The sequence below is a fragment of the Curcuma longa genome, chromosome 21, assembly GCF_044706935.1.
Source record: "Curcuma longa cultivar G26 ecotype Majalengka, Jawa Barat chromosome 21, ITB_CL_G26_1.1, whole genome shotgun sequence".
NCBI classification, from domain to species: Eukaryota; Viridiplantae; Streptophyta; class Magnoliopsida; order Zingiberales; family Zingiberaceae; genus Curcuma; species Curcuma longa.
This window is the reverse complement of record NC_133881.1, coordinates 7,491,446-7,498,307: the sequence shown is the minus strand read 5'-3', so window position 1 is coordinate 7,498,307 and position 6,862 is coordinate 7,491,446.

Genomic DNA, 6,862 nt, shown 5'->3' with positions numbered 1-6,862 from the left:
TTTAGAATCTTTTACATGACCAATAAGATAGTTGAATGTCAACTTGTCTTTTTCACCTCTCCAGTGTGACCATTAGAACTTTCACTTTGCAATTCCATTTTCAATTGATCATGCCATTGTGATATATGAGCTATGAATTGAAAGAAGGATCATGGATAGTTAAATCATTTTGGGGAGCAGATACTGGTTTCACTGCAAAATATGCTTCATCTGTACTTTCGAACTTGCTCGAATTAAATTACTGCAGAAAAATACTGTAGGAAATGGTGTGCTAATGTGGTTGGATGACTGAATTGCTCACTGTAGGAAAACCAGCTCGACAATATTTAAATATTTCTGCAATCATTTTGTAACTGAGTTCTATATCAGCTTCAAGAAGATTAAAAAATTTGTTGAGAGGAAAACTTTCTTCTTATAAAGTACTGCTTAGCGCTTACGGTTCTCTAGTTAAGATTTTTCATTTTTGTCGATCATGATTAAGAGGGAACTTTAGATAGTTTTAAAAATTGTGTAGGCAATATGTTCTGTTTTTTTATCATACTTTTGCTCTTGCATTTAGTGAATAATTCCAAGTGGGCCCTAACCTGATTAGCTAATATTAGTGGCACTTAATTACACTCATGATCCTACCGTCGGATTACACTCATGATCATAATCTAACTATATTGTCTATCAACACATAACAATTTTAGTTAATCCATCTAACAGATTTACTTGAATTAGTAAATCTTGGTGACACTATCATCTTACTTAATCTACTTAGCATGCTTACTCAATTCCCTATCACTAACTCGTTTTCAATAATTTCTTTCTCATTATCTTCCTCCTTTTCGTTTTCCTCTTCCAAAGTAGGTTTAGTTTTTTGATATTAACGATCATTTGTGTCCTTGCCATGCCTTATATCTAACAAAGGATACAACTGATGATTTCAATGTTAGATTATTTATTAATAATCTATTGTGACCCATATAACTTATAGAACTGCCTTTAATATAGGGGTCGTAATAGTTGTTTGACCGAAAGATAATTAAAGTCATTAAATAAAATACTCTTCTCTCCCTTTTATAAAAGTAGGCATTATTAAAAATTATCCGAAAGTGATTATTAAAACTTATTTTAATAGGTGGTTATTAAGAGTTAACGTGTGGGATAACTTTCATAGTAATAAAAAAAAATTGTATCTTTCATCGTCAAACATACAATAAAAAAAAAGGGTCGAGAGGAGAGAAAATTTCTTACATATCAAGATTAATATCTCATTATAGATACTAATACTGTGAAAGCCATTATATCCAAAATTCTTTTACCACAGTGTAGTATTTTTTATAATTAAATAATTGTATGAAAATTATAATTATAATTATAATTTTTTAATAATGATATCAGAGCCTAGTTAGGGATATTTTAAATTTTCATGAATAAAAATCCTAATTATAAAAAATTAGGAAATTACACATTGTTGTTATTAAATTGATTAGTTTTAATATTGAAGAGTTTTGTCGATGTGTATGATTTTAATTTAGAATTATATATTATGGATTCAGGGTTTGTTAATTAGCAAAGTAATCAACTCTGTAAAATTTATGATTCCAAAAATTATATAATTGTATATGAAACAATATGAATAATATATTTAAGGTTAATTAAAATTTATTTTTATAAAACATATATAGATCATATAGGATCGAAAAGAGCGCTAGGGGAGTGAATAATACTATCTGTAGCGCTTTTTTAGTTTTCATAAAATTATCGTTTACGTTCGTGAATTCGATTAAGCAGAGATAAAATTTGCAGCGGAAATAATAAGTACGAAAATATAAACAAGAAGGGATAATTTTTTTACTTGATTCATAGCTACAAGCTATTACTCCAAGGCCCACGATCGTTTGACTGTTTATGTTGGACAATCCATTATTAAACTTCTTTCTCACGGAGAGGAATTTTATCGATCACAAAAAGATAGATACAATAAAACAATTATCGTTCTTTTAAAGTAAATGCACAAAGTAATTGATTACCGAACCGAAGTTGAAGATGTAGACTTGTGGTGCGGAACTCCGACGTTACAACGACTTCTAAAATGATCCTTTGCGCACAAACAACCATTAGGTTGCTCTGAATTGATGTACTGAGGGCTCTCCATTGAAGTTCTTTTATAGGACTATTCGGGCACCTGGAAGCCTTTCCAGGCGTCTCCACGCTGTCCGCCGATCCACCATCGGCGCTGCTGGCTCGGCACTTTTAGGCGCTTGTATTCCCTTTCCGGGCACCTATGTTGACGTGGAGGTTCTGGATGAACTTTGATCATCGTTGCTGATGTGCCTTCCGCAAGTATACGGAATGTCGTCAAGTAATAAAAAGATATCGAACACATAGGTTCTAGACTCTAGTGAAGCGAAATGGTTGAGGATTGTGTGTTTGTGGTAGAGAGAGAGATTGACTTGGGGATTTATGGGTGAGATGGATAAGTCTAGGATTTCGGTTTCACATCAATGCTAGGTGACATCCCTAATTCATGTTTGTTCCCTTACTCTCAATATCTACCACCTTGTAGGGATTCTAACCAAGATACCAACTCAACCTCGTCAAGCTTTGTTGGCATTTGACCTTGAAGTCCTATGTGGTGGCCCTCTAGTAAAGGTGACGCCAGAAAGTCCGATTAAAGGTTCACCTTCTGTCACAAGACACTCTGGTCATACGATCCAACGCCATACCCTCTGTCACCGAGTACCCTATTAAGGACCTTGTCCTAGTGGCCACCAACCATTAGATATCCCTTATGGAAGTTTATCACCATGTAAGGATCACTTCGGAAAGTCCGATTAAAGGTTCACCTTCTGTCACAAGGTACCCCGGTCATACGATCCTAGGATCTCCCTACACAGTAATCTACCCCTCATAATCATGCATATGCGCTCATACAAACATTTCATCAAACACGTTCAAGGCACACAATACATGAAACAAGTGTAAACACTTCATTGAATAGGGAAAAATGACATAAACTAGTTCATACATCACCATCATTACATAGATGTTTATCCTAGCTCCTAAACTCAAAGATCTACTCCATTACAAGAAGGTTACAACAAGAACACAAGAAAAACATCATCTACAAGAAAGGGAAAGACTTATCTTTGAAGCGTGGGCATCCGTTGAAGATCTTCTCGCTCCGGTGTAGGATGGATCGGTGGAGATGAAGGGTTTAGGGCCTCCCCAAGAGTGGGGAGGCACCTTCGCCAAGCCAAGACCTAGGGTTTGGAGAATGTCCCAAGATGACCCAAGATTGGGTTTGTTTTCCACTTTTATACTCTCCCAAAACTGCCCAGATTTTTCTTGGTTTACAAGGCTCCGCCTCAATGAGTTTTTCACCCAATAAACCTAGTTTTCTTGAATTGGACCCTGAACCAAAGTTGTAGAGCATCAAATTATCTTCAATTTGGTGGGTGGACCGACCCATAACTCTATCTGATTCAAAAGTTATGTTGGTTCGAAGTTTGGTCTACAGTTTGGGCAGAGCACCCAGCAAGGCCGTGGTTAAGAGGCACGGCCGTGCCATTTAGCATGGCCTAGAGAAGTCATCTTTCGATACACCCTGAAGCAAAGTTGTAGATCTTGAAGTTCTCTACATTTCAGTACATAGTATGGCCTGTGGGTCCATCTGAGCTGAAAGTTATGTCCGTTTTACTTTAAGTCTGTAGAATTGTCCAAAAGGGAGACACACCCATAATTTTCCGTCACACGGCTGTGGCTTATAGGCACGGCCTGGGACAGGCTCGAGTCAGGAAAATAGGCACGGCCGTGCCTAATAGACACGACCTTCACCTGGGGCGTCTCTGGATAATTGGCACGGTCGTGCTTGTGGGGCACGACCATGCTCTGGCTGGATGCTGGAGCGAAGGCACGGTCGTGCCTGTTTGGCACGGCCCCTGGCAGTTGGTCCTCTGGTGGAAAGCACGGTCGTGCCTGGTGGTCACGGTCGTGTGTTGGTTCTGCCTGTGAAGAAGCACGACCATGCCCTGGGGGGCACAATCCCTAGAGAAATGAGACACGGTCGTGCTTGGGAGGTACGACCTTGTCTTGCCTTGTCTTCAATTGTTTCTTCGTCTCGCCTTTTTCACTCCTCTACTTCATTTCTTCGTGTTTGCTACATAAGAGACTCACCCGTGACAGCGAGCACGACCAGTGTGAGCCTCTTCTCTCCACTTCTTGCTCCACCATAAATAATGCATCGTTTTGGTTCTAAATTGCATCCTGTCAATCAAAATATACAAAGAGCAGATCTCCGAGGAAAAGAGTAAAAATAATTAATAATAAATGAATAAGGTGCAATAAAGTAGATCATATGCAATGAATTACAAATAGATGAGCGTTAAACAATGTTAAAAAACTATATATGACATACGCTCATCAGCTGCGTTTATCCGAATCCGAGCGCTTGGAACCAATTCGGGCACCTAGAAGTTGAGGTGTCACAACCACTGGGACAATGCCACCTCACTACTTCACTGGTCGGTTCCGCTGACGTCCGATCGCCTGGATCAACAATCCGAGCACCTGGATTCCGGATAAAGTCGTCCGGAATCACAGTTCCCACCCCTCTATTCCTGCATTACAAGTTTGTGCAAAAACCAAAATAGCAGAAAAGGAGTAATAATTTCGAACTGTTAAGTGGTCTTAACTTCGAATTTCCAATGAAATCCTGAGTTAGATCGACACCTACTGTTCCACACCGAGAACACGCTCTTACCCACTCCACTCAGGAGAATTTATCTATTTGCCAACAAGTCCTCCAGACTTGTTGGACTTCTCGCTTAGCCTTGATCTTCGACCCCCAAGATTTTCTACTAGGCAACTGGTCCGCCTGACCACCTAGATTTCCACCGCGCATTTGGTCCAACTGACTTACCTGGATTTCTGCCATGCATCTGGTCCTCCTGACCTGTCTGGACTTGCACCTAGTGCACTTGATCCTGTTAAGACTTCAACCTGATCCTCCAGACCAGGACTTTCCTTTACCTAAATTCCACACTAGGACTTACTGTGCCAAGCCTCAACTAGGACTTACTTTTCCTAGTCTCAACTAGGACTTTCCTGTGCTCCCTGCACACTTAGATAAACATATCAGTACACACCACACACTTAACTTGAACCTCGTGCCATCATCAAAACCAAGGTTCGATATGTTAGGTTCAAAAGAATGCATGTATCTCCACAATAGCATGATATTGTCCACTTTGGGCCTAAGCCCTCATGGCTTTGCTCTTGGGCTTTCCCCAAAAGGCCTCATGCCAATGGAGATACTTTCCATCCTTTTAACCCCATGATCTTTTCCATGTGCTTTAGATGTGGGACTATGTTTGCACCCTTGCAACCCAACAATCCCCCCCTCAAAACAAAGGACCACAGGCCCCCCTGAATCCTCGACCCACCATGACTTTTTCACCTAGCCGCAACTAGGACTTTTTGCCCCTCGGTCCACCCGACCTACTAGGACTTTCACCTAGCCGCAACTAGGATTTTTGATTATGACAACCTAAGTTTTAAGTTAAGAAAAAAATTTATGACAGATAAAAGTTTAACTCATGCTTGAAAAATAAAAGTTCCTGCATGTAATGTGCAATAGCATAACCTATCTCCCCTGCTTTCAGGACTTCCCTTGAATTTATACTTGTTAAAAACAAACAAGATTTTGAAAAAGCTTTTTGTTCTCTCCCCTGAAATAATAAGCTTTGAATTAATAATTTTGAACTTTTCAAAAAGGATATTTGAATTTTGAAAACACAAGTTCAAAATCATAGTTAATTTTAACAATATTTTTGAATTTTTTGAAAAAAATCATAAAAAAAATTTGAACTTATAAATTTTAAACTTGAAGTGCCCTACCTGTTTTCCCAATCGCGACTTCCGGTTCCTCCTCATCGCGTCGACGCAGCTGCTCGCGTTGTCTCCGCTGAAGTCGGGGCAGGGAAGATCCAACTCCGGTGCCAAATCAGAGCTGAGGAAGCCGACGATCTGGAGCTTGCTCTGTTGGAGATCGGTCCTCGCCGGAAGGGAGCGCTGATCGGGCGTGGAGGCAGCCACAATCGGCAGCGAACCGAAGAGGGAAAAGGCCGATCGGTAAGTTTGAGTTGAGGTTTCTCCTATCTTAGGGTTCCAGAGCTTAGATCCATGTTTTGTTTAGGTTCACCGGGCTTGGATTTGAATCAGGAGCTTGATTGGGTTGTTGATCGGCTGTGAGATTCGTTGTTTGGTGTCCGGCCGCAATCAAGAAGAAGAACAGTGAGTAACACTTGATCTAGGGTTCATTGGTTGGTTTTCTGGAATTGGATTTCTTTGTTTTCCTTGGGATCTTGATTGCTATCCATTTCACAGCCGTTGAAGTGAATTGATCCAGCTGACTTTGTTTGGTTCCAGCCGCAAGGAAGAAGAAAGGAATCGAAGGCGTTCTAGGGCAAAGGAACTAGATCATGAGGTAGGCCTTTGATTCTAATCTGTTGTTGTTAGTAGTTTTGGATTCCTTGGAGTTCTTTGGATCATGCCTATTCTGGTTCCACAGTTCACGGTGGAGTACTGATCCGATTAAGGAAATTGGGTGGGTGTCGGGTGATTTACAGCAGCAAAGGAAGAGGAGAACTGAAGTTGATTAAGGTAATCATCTTATTAATTCTAGATTGTTTGCCGTGAATAGCAATGGATGTGATAGGGTTATTTAGCTACTGTTGATATTGGAAATTGGTTGTTGATGATGATATTAGATGATTGATGTTGAGTTTAGGGAGTAATTGGTTAATTAGGTTTATTAAACTGATTAAGATAGTAATTAATGATTAAGCCTTAGTTTGATCATTAATTATTTGGT